Source organism: Lissotriton helveticus, chromosome 4_1, assembly GCF_964261635.1.
Source record: "Lissotriton helveticus chromosome 4_1, aLisHel1.1, whole genome shotgun sequence".
Lineage (NCBI taxonomy): Eukaryota > Metazoa > Chordata > Amphibia > Caudata > Salamandridae > Lissotriton > Lissotriton helveticus.
Window position 1 is genome coordinate 1,659,630,335 of NC_136063.1, and position 16,692 is coordinate 1,659,647,026.

General features: G+C 46.2%; 1 protein-coding gene across 1 annotated transcript in view; it reads left to right on the forward strand.

The window, feature by feature from the left end:
• Positions 1-16,692, forward strand: part of FBXL2 (F-box and leucine rich repeat protein 2) — a 477,680-nt gene that overhangs the window by 359,513 nt on the left and 101,475 nt on the right. The window lies entirely within an intron of this gene.

Consider the following 16,692-nt stretch of genomic DNA (forward strand, 5'->3'; position numbering starts at 1 on the left):
AATCTCAAATCGGAATTCACCGAATCGGTATTTACCGAGTCGGTAAATACCGAATCGGAAATACCTATTCATTCCTATGGTCCTTCTGGCCCATAGGAATAAATGGGATTTTCCGAATCGGCATTTACCGATTCGGTAAATACCGATTCGGTAAATACCGAATCGGGAGCTCCAAAAAATGACATGTGACCCTGTAAACCAATCAGGAACACCCACCACACCCCACAACAAAGGCACAGAGGAACCAACCAATCAGAATCAAGCACCCCTCCCCAGTACCTGGGAGTGGCCACACCCATGCAGGTGCAGAGCAACTGAACAGTTTGCAGAGCAGGAGGAAACAGAGAGGAACTGGCTTTCCAGAGCTTACCTGTTCATAAGAATGGAGTCTCAGGAAGGGCAGAAGGATGCAGGAGAGCGCAGAAGGAAAGTAAAATTTAGCCCAGCAGAACTGCAGGTGCTTGTGGAAGAATTGGTGAAGCACAACACCCAAATTTTTGGGAAACAGTCTCTGCATGTTGCAGAGTCTGTAAAAAGAAACACATGGCTTGACATCCAGACAAAGGTCAATGCCATTGGGGCGACGCACAGGGAGATCGACGACCTAAAGAAAAGATGGTACGACCTGCGCATCATCACAAAGAAGAAAATTGCTGCCCAGAGAAAGGAAGCTGGTGTCACAGGTGGGGGAAAAACCGAGCTCCAAGACTAACAGAGCTTGAGGAGCTAGTAGAATCCACCCTGGAGCCAGAAAGCATCCATGGAATTGGGGACATGGATAGCTCTGCCAGAGCTTCAAAGAAACAAGGTAAGATGCATGGACAGTAATCCCCACCCATTACCCTGTCCCCCTTCCCCACTGTGTGTAAGCATTACACTCCAGAACTGCTTTAACTGATGGCCAGCAATGCATCATGGGAGACGTAGTCATAGGTACATACATGCAATGCATACACCATAGAATCCAGCAAGGCATGCCACACACAACTTCGAGCAGCTGATGTAGACTAAGCAAATGTGTGATATAAATGTATTTAATAAAGACACACAGGTGAACGACACCACTGACCCTATGTCCATATCTTTTCACAGGAGAGTCCTCACGCAGTACACCACCAGAAAGGGAGGAGAGGGCACCAGTACCTAAAAGAAGGGAAAATGAAAGACAAAGTGCAGGTCACAGCGCTGTTGAAAAAGAGAACACCACATCCCAGGAATCCACAACACCTGAGCGAGCCACAACACCTCAGCCGCATTCCCCTCTATTGTTTGGAGCACCTGAGTTGGAACCAGCACTTTCGCCAACAACACAGTCATCCATGCAGGGAAGAGCAAGGTGGTCTGATGTGCCCCCTCTGAGGATTCTGCAAACATCAGATGAGGAGGATGAGGAGGGTGAAATGCAGAGAAATCCACCTTTGGCTGACAAGGCCAGGCAGCTGAGTACTGCAGGCGCTGTGCGGGCCAGTGTCCTTGGCAGAAGGGCACAGGAGAGTGGTGAAGGGCAGGAAGGAGAGGGGGTCTTCTGTGGCCTGGAGGCCGCCATGGTTAAGGTGCAGCGCCTGCAGGCGAAGGCAATGTTGGCAGTGCACAGGCAGGTGCGCAGCATCAATTACAAACTTTCACACATTGACCATGGAATAGGCAACATTGCTGGGAGCATGGAGGCAATTGCTAAGGGGATGACAGACATCTCACAGTACATGGGTGCTCTGTCTGACAAGTTGGACAGAGACCACTTAGAGGGTCGCAGAGAGCGCCAGTGTATGTGGCAGCAGTCTAAGGCCCTGAACCGCTTTGCCACAGCAACGTCACTGCTGTGCCGGCGTTCAATATCAATGCAGGATGCATTAGTGCACTGCTGCACAGACTTATCAAGAGGCATGGGGAGAGTCACCTCTGCAATGGAGCAGATGCTCACTAACCAGACAGGCACAGCTGGTGACACAGGTGTGGATGAAACGGAAGGGTCCACCAGCAGGAGTGGCTCCAGCACACCTGTACCTGAGAAGCGTAGGAGCGTCGGGCACAAAATTTCTGACCCAGCCACCACCCAAAGTGTGGATACCCAGCCTCGTGCATGCCGCACTGTAGTGCGTGGCCGGAAACGTTAGATTGCCCACACCCCACAGGACTGGTCACAGTGAGGGTAACTGTGAGCACGCAGGCATGGACACAGACATTGTAGGACAATGGCGTTTGAACATTTGCATGATGTAGTGAAAATTAAACTACATACTCCACATACTACACCAGTCTGTGTCTCATTCATTACCTAGAAATATCGACGTGTGATCTCTGCCCGTCTCAATCTACCATCTGTTGCTGCTGCTCCTGTTGCTTGGGGCTCTGCCTGTTCTTGATCATCATCAATGTCCTCGTGATGTGTTACCTCCACCTCTGTGCCTTCTTTGGTGGCAAGATTGTGCAACATGGCACAGGTCGCTATTATCTTGCAACACAGGATGGGGGTGTACTGCGGTGCACCTCCACTCTTGTGGAGGCAGCGGAATATGCTCTTGAGGAATCCAAATGTGCGCTCCACTACGTTGCGAGTAGACCTGAGAGACACATTATAACGCCTCTCACTCCTGGTAGTTGGATTGAGGTAGGGTGTGAGCACAAAGGAACGCAGGGCATATGCACTATCACCTAGGTGGTAAAGAGAGGTCCATTAGTTACATACGCATGACACATGCATCTGCCATGACTATCAGGGTGTATCACAGTTGTTTACCTAGCAGATATCCGTCCCCAAACTCTCCAGCAACAAGCCGTGTGTATATCCCACCATTCTGGAAAATGTAGGAGTCGTGGGTGCTACCTGGATATTTGGCCACTATGTCTGTGATGATGAGGCCAGCATTGCATATCACCTGCACATTGATGGAGCGCGTTGACTTACGGTTTCTGTAGATGTGTTCAGTGGCTGCAGGCGAAGGCAATGTTGGCAGTGCACTGGCACACTTCCCTCACGTGATAGGCTGCATAGATGGCACCCACATTCCACTCTGTCCACCTGCAGCCAATCACGTGAGGGAAGTGTGCCAGTTGATAGAAATCAGTTTTTGTTTTTGCAAGTTCCACAGGGGTGTCAGGGAACCGGATGTAATGTTCCATTCTGTGCATCATGGCCTCCAGGAACTTCCGGAAAAAACGTGACAGGCAGCTCTGGGACACACCACCAACTGCAGCAGTCACACACTGGTAGCTCCCAGAGGCTAGCAGGTGTAGGCTACATAGCACCTGCACATGGGGTGGGATGGCGTGGGCCCTGGGTGTTGGGTGATCTAGGTGTGGGTGGAGGTCCCTAATGAAGTCCAGGATGGTTCTGGGGTGTAGCCTGTACCTCTGCAGTATCTCTGGCTCAGTCAGTTGGAATAGGGTGATCCTCTGCCTGTAGACCTGCTCCTCCTCCCTTCTCCAAACCCTCTTTCCTGCTGCCTGTAGCCATAGCCGCCTCGCAACCACGTAGAATGCCGCCATTCTTGCAATACTGTTGCATTTCGGTCCCTTTTTTATAGCCTGCACCTGGTTACCACCTTCTTTCAATCCATGGTAAATACAGACTCTTAAATACCAAATTTCATGGAATTCGGTATTTTTTGCCTTTCCTACATCTCGATGGGCCATTTTTACCATTTCTTATTTACCGATTCGGAAAATAAGAACTCGGTAAATAAGGATTCCGAAAATACCGATTCGGAATAATACCGACTCTTATTTACCGATTCGGGTACTTTTTGGCACCTACATCTCAAATTCCAAATACCGGTCGGTAACGGCCAAAATTACCGAATTTCGCCCGTTACCGACCGGTTTTGAGCGACCTATATCTGGCCCTTAGTGTCAAAACAATATTATATTTGTTTTTGTTGAGTTTCTCAATAAATTTTACAGCGTGAGTGTCGGATCCCTTCCACACTACCAATAAAGCATCGATATACCTGAGCCATGCTACTACTGGGGCTTCTAAAATAAATAAAAAACCCTGTGTGGGGGGGGCTCAAGCCCCCCCACACGCCCAGGGGACTGCCACCACCCCGGGGCAAAACATTTTTTAAATTGGGGGGTCTGTGAGAGACCCCCCCAGCCCTGGGGACCACCACCCACCGGGGCTTTTAAATGTTGGGAGGGGGCCGCGTGGCCCTCCTCCTGGAGCCTTGTGGTGGCCCTGGTGACCTCCACACCCCAGGGCCGGCTCCTGAAGTGTCCCAGGGGTGCCTACCCCTGGGAATACTGTAGTTTGCTATGGTTTTTGGGAGAGAGAGCAGGAAACCTGCTCTTTCTTCCAAAAACCAAAACCGATTGCTTTTCTACATGGGGAACAGCATGTTAGCTGCTCCCCATGTAGAAAAGCAATGCCGGCTCCTGCAGGACGCTGGGAGCCAGCAGGGACCATGGGGGAGTTGGGGACCCTCCTACGTTCCCCAACGAAGAGGGCCAGCCCCAGGGGAAAGGGTCCCCGGGGCTATAAGTAGCCCAGTAGGGGGGCCCCCCTCCTCAACAAATATACATTTTAGAAACCAAGGCAGAGCCCCGGGGGATGGGGTCCCCAGGGCTAAAAGAAGCCTCAGGAGGGGGCCACGCAGCCCCCCTCCACATTAAAAAAAAAAAATGAATAGGGGCTATGCCCTGGGGGATGGGGTCCCCAGGGCAAAAAAACATAGAAAACGAAGGGGGGCTACACAGCCCCCCTTCTTAAAAAAAAAAAAGAAAAACACTGGCATCTTGCCAGAGGCTACGCCCCCTTCTTGCAGACCCTGACACGTTTGCAGAGGGGGAACGAATTCCCCTTTAATACTGGGGGTCCCTGGGGGCCAACTAGCCCACCAGGAACCTCCAGTATGCGCCAGGAGGCTGCGTTGCAGAGTGGTTTTCTGAGGCCATGCCCCTATTTACACCTCTCTGCAACACAACTCTGTGGCACTTACTAGAGGTAGCTGGTGGTCTAGTTGCGCCCCAGGCCCCCTCAGGATTCAAGGGGAGTTAATCCCCCAACTTAAAATGCGCCACTAGCGCATTTGCACAGTGGTGAAGGTAGGGGACGGGGCCGGAGTTCACCTGTGTGCAAACACGCCCTGTGGCGCGGTGTAAGTTGGGGAATAAATTCCTCGACATCTCTGCTACGCAGCTCTGTGGCGCTTACTGGATGTACTACGAATTCCGATTTACTCACCTGTTATCAGGAGAGACTTCAGTGCTGCATCTTTAAGCCCAGTACTGATCCTGAAAAGTAATTCTAACCATACTTACAGTAACTTGAATTTCCTTCCATAGGCTAACATTGACTGGTTTCACTTGGAAATTCTTCTAAGTGTGGAGTTTTGGAACTTTAGAAAATTCCTCTAAAATCAGCCGAACTACGAATTCCGATTTACTCACCTGTTTTCAGGAGAGACCTCAGTGCTGCATCTTTTAGCCCAGCACTGAACCTGAAAAGTAATTCTAACCATACTTACCAGTAATTTGAATTTTCTTTCATAGGATATCATTGCCTGCTATATAAAATATATATACATTTTAAAAAAAGTAAAATGAAAAAAAATATATTACAATTTCAATATTTTTAAAAACATGTTTTTCAATTTATATAAAAAATATGTAATGTAATTTAAAAATAAAATATCTAAAAATAGTTTAAAACAATGTAGTAAATCAGTATAAAAAATTTTAACAATTAATACATTTAAAAATTATCATTTACAAAACCTTTGAAATTCACGGAAAAAAACATAGGTTTCAGCCACGTTATACTTAGGAATTAGCATTTAAAAAACCTTAGAAATTCACAGAAAAAAACATAGGTTTCACACGTTATAGTTAGCTGGACATTTCAATCATACAAAACCATTGAAATTCCCCCGTTATAGTTAGTTCAGCTAACTATAACTCGCGCGCCCGCAATGCACTGCTGAAGAAAAACACTGGCGTCGTGCCAGAGGCTACGCCTCCTTCTTGCAGACCCTGGCACGTTTGCAGAGGGGGAACGAATTCCCCTTGAATACTGGGGGTCCCTGGGGGCCAACTAGCCCACCAGGAACCTCCAGTATGCGCCAGGGGGCTGCGTTGCAGAGTGGTTTTCTGAGGCCCCTATTTACACCTCTCTGCAACACAACTCTGTGGCACTTACTAGAGGTAGCTGGTTGTCTAGTTGCGCCACAGGCACCCTCAGGATTCAAGGGGAGTTAATCCCCCAACTTAAAACACGCCACGGGCGCGTTTGCACAGTGGTGAAAGTAGGGGGCGGGGCCTGAGTTCACCTGTGTGCAAACACGCCCTGTGGCGCGGTTAAAGTTGGGGAATTAATTCCTCGACATCTCTGCTACGCAGCTCTGTGGCGCTTACTGGATGTACTACGAATTCCGATTTACTCACCTGTTATCAGGAGAGACTTCGGTGCTGCATCTTTAAGCCCAGTACTGATCCTGAAAAGTAATTCTAACCATACTTACAGTAACTTGAATTTCCTTCCATAGGCTAACATTGACTGGTTTCACTTGGAAATTCTTCTAAGTGTGGAGTTTTGGAACCTTCAAAAATTCCTCTAAAATCAGCCGAACTACGAATTCCGATTTACTCACCTTTTATCAGGAGAGACCTCAGTGCTGCATCTTTTAGCCCCGCACTGAACCTGAAAAGTAATTCTAACCATACTTACCAGTAATTTGAATTTTCTTCCATCGGATATCATTGCCTGCTATATAAAATATATATAAATTTTTAAAAAAGTAAAATGAAAACAAATATATTACAATTTCAATATTTAAAAAAAATGTTTTTTAAATTTATATAAAAAATGTCATGTAATTTAAAAATAAAATATCTAAAAATAGTTTAAAACAATGTAGTAAATCAGTATAAAAAAATATAACAATTAATACATTTAAAAATTATCATTTACAAAACCTTTGAAATTCACGGAAAAAAACATAGGTTTCAGCCACGTTATAGTTAGGAATTAGCATTTAAAAAACCTTGCAAATTCACTGAAAAAACCATAGGTTTCAGCCACGTTATAGTTAGGAATTAGCATTTAAACAACCTTAGAAATTCTCCGAAAAAAACATAGGTTTCACCCGTTATAGTTAGCTGGACATTTCACTCATACAAAACCATTGAAATTCCCCCATTATAGTTAGTTCAGCTAACTATAACTCGCACGCCCGCAATGCACTGCTGATGACGTCACATATTACATCACTCATGACATGGTCAGTGACATCACATATGACTTCACTGATGACATCTAAAATGACATTACTGATGACATCACTGATGACATCATCTTTGTGAAAGAGTGGCAGACCCCCCTCTCACCGTAATATAACCTTTGATACACACATTAAAAAATAGAAACTATTTTTTTTTTTAAATGGAGATACTAACACCAGTTACAACAGCCTATTCAGTAATTCCAACAACTACATCGACATCCACTCATTCACCAACAGTTCTATATAGTCACTCATACATGTACTCACTCATCATATGTAATCGTACACCTATACATCCTGTTACACACCGACACTCATCCATAGAGTTACTCACACACATACTCACACATGCAAATTACTATCAAACATCCATTTACTTGCATATACAACTATACACACACCACTACACTTACTTCTATAGAAACGTACACATACTCTCTTAAACAATCACTTATAGAAACACATCTTATTTATACAGGAACTCTTCCAATCTCTCACTCTCACATATACTCACTTATATGCATCAATACTCACATATACTAGTTTAAAACATATGTAGTTACTCATAAAGATACTATTGAGACAGTCGTTCACTCACTAACACACCCTTACACACACTCATCCACCCATACAGTCCTTCTCACATGCGGTCTTCAAAACACATACAAACAGTGAGTCACTCATTCATGCATCTATGCACTAAGTAATACCCCCCACCAAACCATACAGACACTCATACTGATACTCAAAAACCAACTAATAACCCATATAGACACTCATGTAGCTACTCACGTTCAAGTTCAAGTTCAGAGATTTATATAGCGCACTACTCACCCAGAGGGTCTCAAGGCGCTTGGGGGAGGGGGGTGCTTTTATTATCGAATATCCAAGTTTTTAGTTGCTTTCTGAAGGAGAGGTGGTTCTGATTAAGGCGGGGGTGGGTGGGGAGAGAGTTCCAGGTCTTGGCCGCTAAGTAGGAGAAGGATCTGCCTCCCATGGTGGATCTATGGATGCGCGGAATTGCTGCGAGGGCTTGATTGGACGATCGTAGTTGGCGGGTGGGGGTGTAGAAGGACAGTCGCGTGTTGAGGCATTCGGGTCCTAGGTTGTATAGGGCTTTGTGTGCGTGGGTGAGGAGACGAAACGTTATTCTCTTGTTGACGGGGAGCCAGTGGAGGTCTTTCAGGTGCCCGGAAATGTGAGCTTGACGAGTGATGTCCAGTATTAGTCTGGCTGAGGCGTTTTGGATGCGTTGGAGTTTTTTCTGTAGTTTGGCTGTGGTTCCGGCGTAAAGGGTGTTACCGTAGTCCAGTCGGCTTGTGACCAGAGCGTGGGTGACCGTTTTTCTTGTTTCGGTGGGGATCCAACGTAAGACTTTTTTGAGCATGCGTAGGATGTTGAAGCAGGATGATGAAACGGCGTTGGCTTGCCTGGTCATCGAGAGGGAAGAGTCCAGGATGAAGTCCAGGTTACATGCGTGATCCGTAGGAATGGGTGCGGATCCCAGGGCCGGTGGCCACCAAGAGTCGTCCCAGGGAGAGGGGGATGAACCTAAGATGAGGACTTCCGTTTTGTCCGAGTTCAGTTTTAGCCGGCTGTTCTTCATCCATTCGGCTACTTCTTTCATTCCTTCGTGTAAGTTGGTTTTGGCGGTGTTTGGGTCTTTGGTGAGAGAGAGGATCATCTGGGTGTCGTCTGCGTAGGAGATGATGTTGAGGTTGTGTTAGCGCGCGATGGATGCGAGGGGGCTCATGTATACGTTGAAGAGGGTGGGACTGAGTGATGATCCTTGTGGTACGCCGCAGATGACTTCGGTGGCCTCTGATCTGAAAGGGGGAGGCGGACTCTCTGGGTTCTTCCAGCGAGGAACGAGATGATCCAGTACAATGCTTTTCCTATTATTCCGACATTGCTGAGGCGTTGTATAAGGGTGCTATGACAGACTGTGTCGAAGGCTGCGGAGAGGTCAAGTAGCATGAGGGCGGCTGTTTCTCCGTTGTCCAGTAGAGTGCGAATGTCGTCTGTTGCTGCGATGAGGGCGGTTTCGGTGCTGTGTTTGGCTCGGAAGCCGGACTGAGAGGGGTGGAGGGATTTGTTGGATTCAAGGAAGGCGGCGAGCTGACGGTTGACGTCTTTCTCAATGACTTTGGCAGGGAATGGGAGGAGCGAGATGGGGCGGTAGTTCTTAAGTTCAGTGGGGTCTGCTGTAGGTTTCTTCAGAAGGGCGCGGAGTTCGGCATGTTTCCTGCTTTCCGGGAAGGTAGCGGAGTTGAAGGAACAGTTGATGACATCGCGGAGATGGGGAGCGATGATCGAGTCTGCTTTGTTGAAAATGTGGTGGGGACATGGGTCGGTTGGCGATCCTGAGTGGATGGAGTTCATCAGACGGATGGTGTCTTCGGTGGTGATTGGGTTCCAGGCGTAAAGGTTGTTGGAGTGCGGTTTTGGTTCGGGGGTGGGTGAAGAGGGCTGGTCTTTGGACTGGTTTTTGAAGCTGTTATGTATGTCGGCGATTTTGTTGTGGAAGAATGAGGATAGAGAGTCGCAAAGGTCTTGGGAAGGAGTGATGTCGTTGGTGCTGGCGGTGGGGTTGGTGAATTCTTTGACGATGTTGAATAGTTCTTTGCTGTTTTGGGCGTTGTTGTCAAGTCGATCCTTGAATGCTGATTTCTTGGTGGATCTGATGAGTTGGTGGTGTTTGCGGGTGGCGTTCTTGAAGGAGGCCAAGTTGTCAGTGGTTGGGTTTTTTCTCGAGGGTACGACAGAGCTTCTTGGATTTTTTAAGGTCGTTGTTGAACCAGGGGGCTTTTTTGCTAGTCTGCTTGATTTGGTGGTTTTTCAAGGGTGCTAGTTCGTCGGCGCAGTGGGTGATCCATTGTGTGATGTTGGTGGCTGCTTGGTTTGGGTCCGATGATTTGGCAGGAGGCTTTTGGTGAAGCGAAGTGAAGAGCTGGTCGGTGGTAATTTTGTTCCAGTTTCTTCGGGGAATAGGTTGTGGGGGGTTGTGGGTCGTGGTCTTTTTGTAGTTGAAGTGAACGCAGCTGTGGTCCGTCCAATGGAGAGCTGTGGTGTGATCGAAGGAGATGTGCTTGCTGGAGGTGAATATAGGGTCGAGCGTGTGTCCGGCAAGGTGGGTGGGGGTGTCAACAAGTTGTTTGAGTCCGAGATTGGCCAGGTTGTCCAGAAGGTTGGTGGTATTGCAGTCGTTTTTCTTTTCCAGGTGAAAGTTGAGGTCTCCCAGTAAGATGTAGTTCTCGGAGGGGAGGGCATGTGGGCTGATGAAGTCAGTGATGTCTTCGCTGAATTGTGTACGGGGTCCTGGTGGTCTGTAGATGAGGGTGCCTCTGAGTGTGGTCTTGGGGTCGGTGTGGATCTGGAAGTGAAGGTGTTCGGCGGTAGCGAGGATATCGTCGGAATTGGTCGTGATGCGGATGGTGTTTTTATGGAAGATGGCAATGCCTCCTCCTGTTTGGTTGGTGCTGTCCTTTCGGATGATCTTGTAGCCGTCCGGAATGGCTATGGCGATGTCGGGCGCTGATGAGGCGTTCATCCATGTTTCCGTAAGGAAGGCGACGTCCGGAGATGTGGTATCGAGAAGGTTCCAGAGTTCAATGGAGTGTCTGTGGATCGAGCGGGTGTTGAGCAGGATGCACTTTAGGTGGTTAGTGTCGGAGCTCTGTTTGGGGTTTGTGGATTTGGTGTGAGTCCTGATGCAGTCGAACTTGCAGGAGTGGCAGGTGAAGGGTCCATGGGTGCGACCAGGGGCGGCTTGGTGGCAGTTTGGGAGTCGGCCGGGGTTAAGTGCAGAGAGGGAAGCGGGGTCGTACGTTATGAGGGTGGAGTGGGAGTTACAGGGGCCAGGGGTTCTGGCGCTGGGCGCGGTCCAGGCGCGGACTGGTGTAGACGGACTTACCTTTATGGGGCGCGTCCGCTGTGCGTGAACGCTGCGCGCGAAAGCATCTGTCATATGTGGAAAGTGGAGGGGGAGGGGCGAGGGAGGAGCAGCTGGGAGGCGGGAGCGGGGTGGAGAGCCGGGCAGGGAGGCACAGTCAACAACAGCAAAATGGCAGCAAGCCAAAAGCGAAACAGGATTGGGGAATGGGGAACAATTACATTAAACGCGATGTGAATGGCAGTGGAACCGGCACAATCAGGCACGAATCAAATATACAGGCAGCACAGCACAATTGAGCAGATCGATTAAAGCGCACTTTGGCAGTCTAGCGCTACGATAATATTCTAATGAGCAATCAGGAACTAAACAGGCAGCACAGCACAATTCAGCAGATCGTTGAAGCACACTTTGGCAATCTAGCGCTACGATAATATTCTAATGAGCAATCAGGCAATAGAAGTTGTGGGGGCAAGGCGAGCTAGCAGGCAGTAGTCTGGCAGAAAGGGCTACGATACCAATCGGCATGCAGGGCAGGGAGCAGCGTGAGGAGCGACCGCTTCTGATGGGATCAGGACGGTCACCAACCCATGCAGCCACTTATACACAAAGTGATACACTGATACAGATATTTACATATTTAAACATTACTGGCTAATACATGTATTCACAAAGATACACTTATTAATAAGTCAGTTATACAATCATTTTTACAAAAAAACATCCTTTTAAACACTTATTTACCCATTTATTCTTCCATCGACCTTTAGATATACATATATAAAAAATATTTATTTTTCAGAAAGACAGACATTCACTAGATGATGTCATCAGTGATGTCATTTGAGATGTCATCAGTGATGTCACTGACCATGTCATGAGTGATGTAATATGTTACGTCATCAGCAGTGCATTGCGGGCGCGCGAGTTATAGTTGGCTAAACTAACTATAACCGGGAATTTCAATGGTTTTGTATGAGTGAAATGTCCAGCTAACTATAACGGGTGAAACCTATGTTTTTTTCAGTGAATATATATTACCTACTGGCGGTCACCAGTAGGTAGTTATAGTTAGGACCTATTATCCATGGGAAATCCGCAACATTCTAATCCCAATAACTTTAGCGCCGATTGATGATTCTTTGCGAAATTTTCTAAACTTTTGGCCAGCTCTGTTCTGCTCCTATCCTGAAAGGTTTGTGGTGATTGGTCAAGTGGGGGCCGAGAAAAAAGGGGGTCCCAAAACGTGTTTTCCCAATGCAATTTCCCATAGGACCATTAGCCACAACTACAACCCAAACAGCTGAACGGAATTACGCCAAATTTGGCCAAGAGGTAGTCCTCAGTTCAGACTTGTGCCTTTTGCTTATATGGTGTCAATCTGTTCAGTAGTTCCTGAGAAAATTACAGTTAAAGTCATTTATATATCTATGGGTGCGGTGGATGCGCAGAGGATGCAAGGATTGTCATCGTACCATAAGCGCACCGTCCCGATCACGCTCTGAATGCTTATTGGCTGTCAAGTGGTTGTAAACATTCAAAAGCAGGAACTGTTGGCAGCCATATTGTGCGTCGGTAGAAGCGATGCTGAGGAAGTCAGTGGAATATGTACGCAAAACGGAGAAAAGGGCAGGGTAAAAATAATTTTACCCTCTAGAGTTGCTTAGGGGGTCCCAGAAGGACCCCCAGGGCCCACATTTTTTTTTCCTCAAAAACCTGGCAGGTGCGTGTAGGGTGCGTGAACTGTGCCATAAAATAAATAAATAATAAAACGAAGTTTAAAAAAAAATCTTCTTCGGGGGATTAAATACCGGGGGCAAAATTATTAAATGTTATGTGGGGCCCAGCCTCGGGGATCGTCACCCCCAGGGCTAAAAAGAAAAAAATGGTGGGGGAGGGGTCAAAGGTCCTCAAAGCCGCGGGGACCATCACCCCTCGGGACTTTATGTATCGTGGGAGGGGGACTAAGTGGCCCCCATCCTGGAGCACTTGAGGGCCCTGTTACCCCCCGAGCTACAAAACAAATCATGACTGGGGAGGGGGTGGGGGGGCTGTAAAATCTCCAGAGCCCCAGGGACCACCACTCACCGGGGCTTTATGTATTGTGGGAGGGCCGACTTTTGCAGTGTACCGGGGTGCCCATCCCACCCTCATATAGCACTCTCTTTCAAAATCTAAATCAGATTGCTTTTCCACATGGGGAGCTGCATGTTAGTAGCTCCTGATGTGGAAAAGTAATGCCGGCTCCCAAACGCGTAGAAGTTGTGCAGCAAAGGCGCTGGAGTCATGCAGCCTACAGATTATGAGTCTTGCATCCAGCACATGCACACCAGGGGGCCGCAGTGAGTGCTGCACTGTGTGTGCAACTTTTACTTTTTCAGTTAAAAAATAGCCCCTATCAGTACTTTCTAATATTCCAGGGGATTGTATCCCCCGGGTCTTATTAAAAATGTTGGGGTCCGTCAGGGGAGCCACAATGCCCATTTGGTACACACTGTTTTGTTTTACTTTCCTTTTCTTTCTGTCATGTAGAGGATCCAGGGTAAATATAATGGTTTTTGTACAGCCAGTACCTTTCAACCCTACCCCCAAATGGCTTTCTGCCTGTTACCATAGTAACAGTTCATGGAACACTTACGTGAGCACAGAGGTTAGAACTATGTTGCTAATGGAAAAAGTTACTGTGCTGGAGTTTTAAAACTTTTCCATAGGTACCAATAGTCGTAGCTATAGACTCTGGTAAAGATCTGGTAAAGAGTTAGCCTCCGAATTATACTTCAAATTATAAATATCATTTCTATTGGGGACCGCCACCCCCTCCCCCCAAAAAAGGCGTATATACTTTTTAAAATTAACTTTTATTAAAACAACAATAAATAACTGGAAACGTAACTTAAAGATAACAATACAATTAATAACTAGAAATATAACTTAACAATATAATAAACAAAATGTGATATGGACTCCAATAGAAGTACGGTAGGTAATCTGCAAAACAAAAAAGAAAATTAGTGTTTAAAATTAGATCGATGTGACTAAATGTGGTCAAACATTACAAGTCAAGGTAACACTTGACGATATTTCCTTATTTTTACGTGTGCAGTGTGCCTGATACATTTCACTTGTCTTATCGGCCCGCGTTCAAGCGGTGTCTGTTGGAAGTGCCTACTGTGTCAGATTTACATTACAGATCAACAGTTCTTTAAAATGATTCAGAGATGAGACAGAATTAGGTGAGAGAGCAAGTCATTATGCAGGACAATATTCATTAGGGCTTATTTACAAGACTCTTGCGCCACTTTTGTGTTATTTTCTCATGTTTAAAGTGACACAAAAGTGGCGCAAGGGGCTTGTAAATAAGGTCTTTTAATTATAATGCATTTAATCAGAGGGATTGTATATCTAGGCCGCTCTGCTTACCTTGTGTAACACTGTGACCAACAGAGTTCACAACTTAAACTCAGCTTTGATACTACACGTCAGAGTGGACCGCAGCGTCCATAACTTTAAAAGAGAAAGAGAAACGATGTGAGAGAAAGTGAGCGAGAGAAAGAGAGAAAAAGCAACATTAAAAGTGTGAGAGAGAGAAAGTTATAGATGGAGCAGTTCATTCTGGAGAAAATACTCGCTCACCTTTTGCCTCCGTTGTGTGTCCAAGGACGTGATGCTTCATAGTGCACCCTCCAGTTTAGTGATTTGAAAGATAGTATATAGAGTTAGTAATTGCATAGTACATACAAATGCACACGTATATTTTAGGTTTATTTTTTTGTACACTCAGGATACTATATTACAAGTAGTTCCACTGTAAGAAGGTGTCTGTGCGATGTTTTTTTTCAAAGTACTATATCCCATGCATTCCCACTGCATAGCGGTGAGTTCTCAATATTGGGTATCTAGACTGTTGCACCCCATTGACTCGCAGAGTCCGGAGGTGAGTGTTTTTCTTGGGAAGTCAGAGGCAGATTTAGAAGCTCCTTGCGCCACTTTTCCCATGTTAAATGTCACACAAAAGTGGTGCAAGGGTGCTCGTACATCTGCCCTTCAAACTGTTGTAACCTATCTATTCTCACTGGCCGGAGGTAATTGTACATTCCTACCCAGTGAAGCTGCTGCACACGACCCACTTTCTCCTTTCACTGATGACTTGTCGTTGTTTCAGAAACAAGTTTCTTTGCTCCACCTGTGCCATTGGCCTGATTCAAAAAGGGTGCACTACGTGTCGAAGCAGCTTTCTCAGAAGTTGTTACGATGGCTACGCATCATAGCAAAATCCTCGAACGTTGAGTTTTAGAGGTGTTGGAGGGGACGCCAATTTGTGAAACACAACCTGTAAGATAAAAAGGAAGTGAACATTGTGTGTATTTTTTTATCAAAGGAGAGAGGAAGTGAGATAGTGACTGCAAAGAATATTCGCAGCTCACCTTTCTGTCACCAGAGTGTTTTTCACCACGTGCCAGGACATAATGCACCCTGAAGCTTTACATCTAAAAGATAGTAAAAGAAAGATGTTATGATTGACAGAGATAAACAATGTTTATTTAGACCATAGTCTTTAAAACCGTACACAGCTTTTGGATCCTCATAGTGATAACATAATAAAAGACACATTTAATTTTTACACAAGTTACTGAAACAAAAATATATAAATCCATAAAATTCTCATCTTTAAATTCGCATTTTTGGGAGAACATTTTAAAAAGTTTTAAAATCAGCATCCCTCTTTTAATTTCTCCTTTATAAAATGGTGTATTGCTTTCAGGAACTTCCCCAAAGCGATTGTAATATCTATGGATAGCATATACATAAGAAGACAAGCCACTTTAGCACGTGAATTCACCTTATATTTTAAAAATATTTGGACATAAAAATACTTATGATTGGTAATTGTTACTATCTTAATGTGGAGTTGAATAACATCGCCCTTTCACACACGTTCCCTCGCGCATTTAAAAGCAACTATTTGTATAGTTTATATTCCGTACGTTTGACCGATTATAAAAACGTTCCTGCTATTGGAAAAAAATATATACATGCAATTTGATACACTATATAGGATAGCGTTGGTCTAAATCGCTGCGTCGCTTTTTTGTATCCAGTCTGCTACAGCCCTTCGACTCCCTCCGATGCGCACCCATGCCTCACTGCTCACCTTTTCGTGGACAGGACACCTTCTACATCATGTAGTCCCGATCTGCCACTAAGTAGTCTCGCATATGGTGCTGAGTCTTGATATCTCTATGGCTAACGACATACTCGTGCTCCCATCATCATCATCGCAGGTTCTTCACCCGCTCAGTCCTTCCGGTACCACTAACTGAGTAACCAAAGAGGCCACGCACGTGGTGGTGGGCCCACTGTTCGGTGGTTCAGGCCTACATGAGGCGTACGAACCACCAGCGCTTGCGATGGGAGCAACTCTAAAATGGCGTACAGCACGTACGCCCCGTCTATTTTATAGGTCTAGTCACGTGTGTAGTGACAGATGCGTTGGATGGGTGTGGTGTGGGTGTATACCAGCCATGAGGGAGTGTGTGACGTTCTGACAACTAGACCGGGAATTAAGAAATCACTACAATGGAA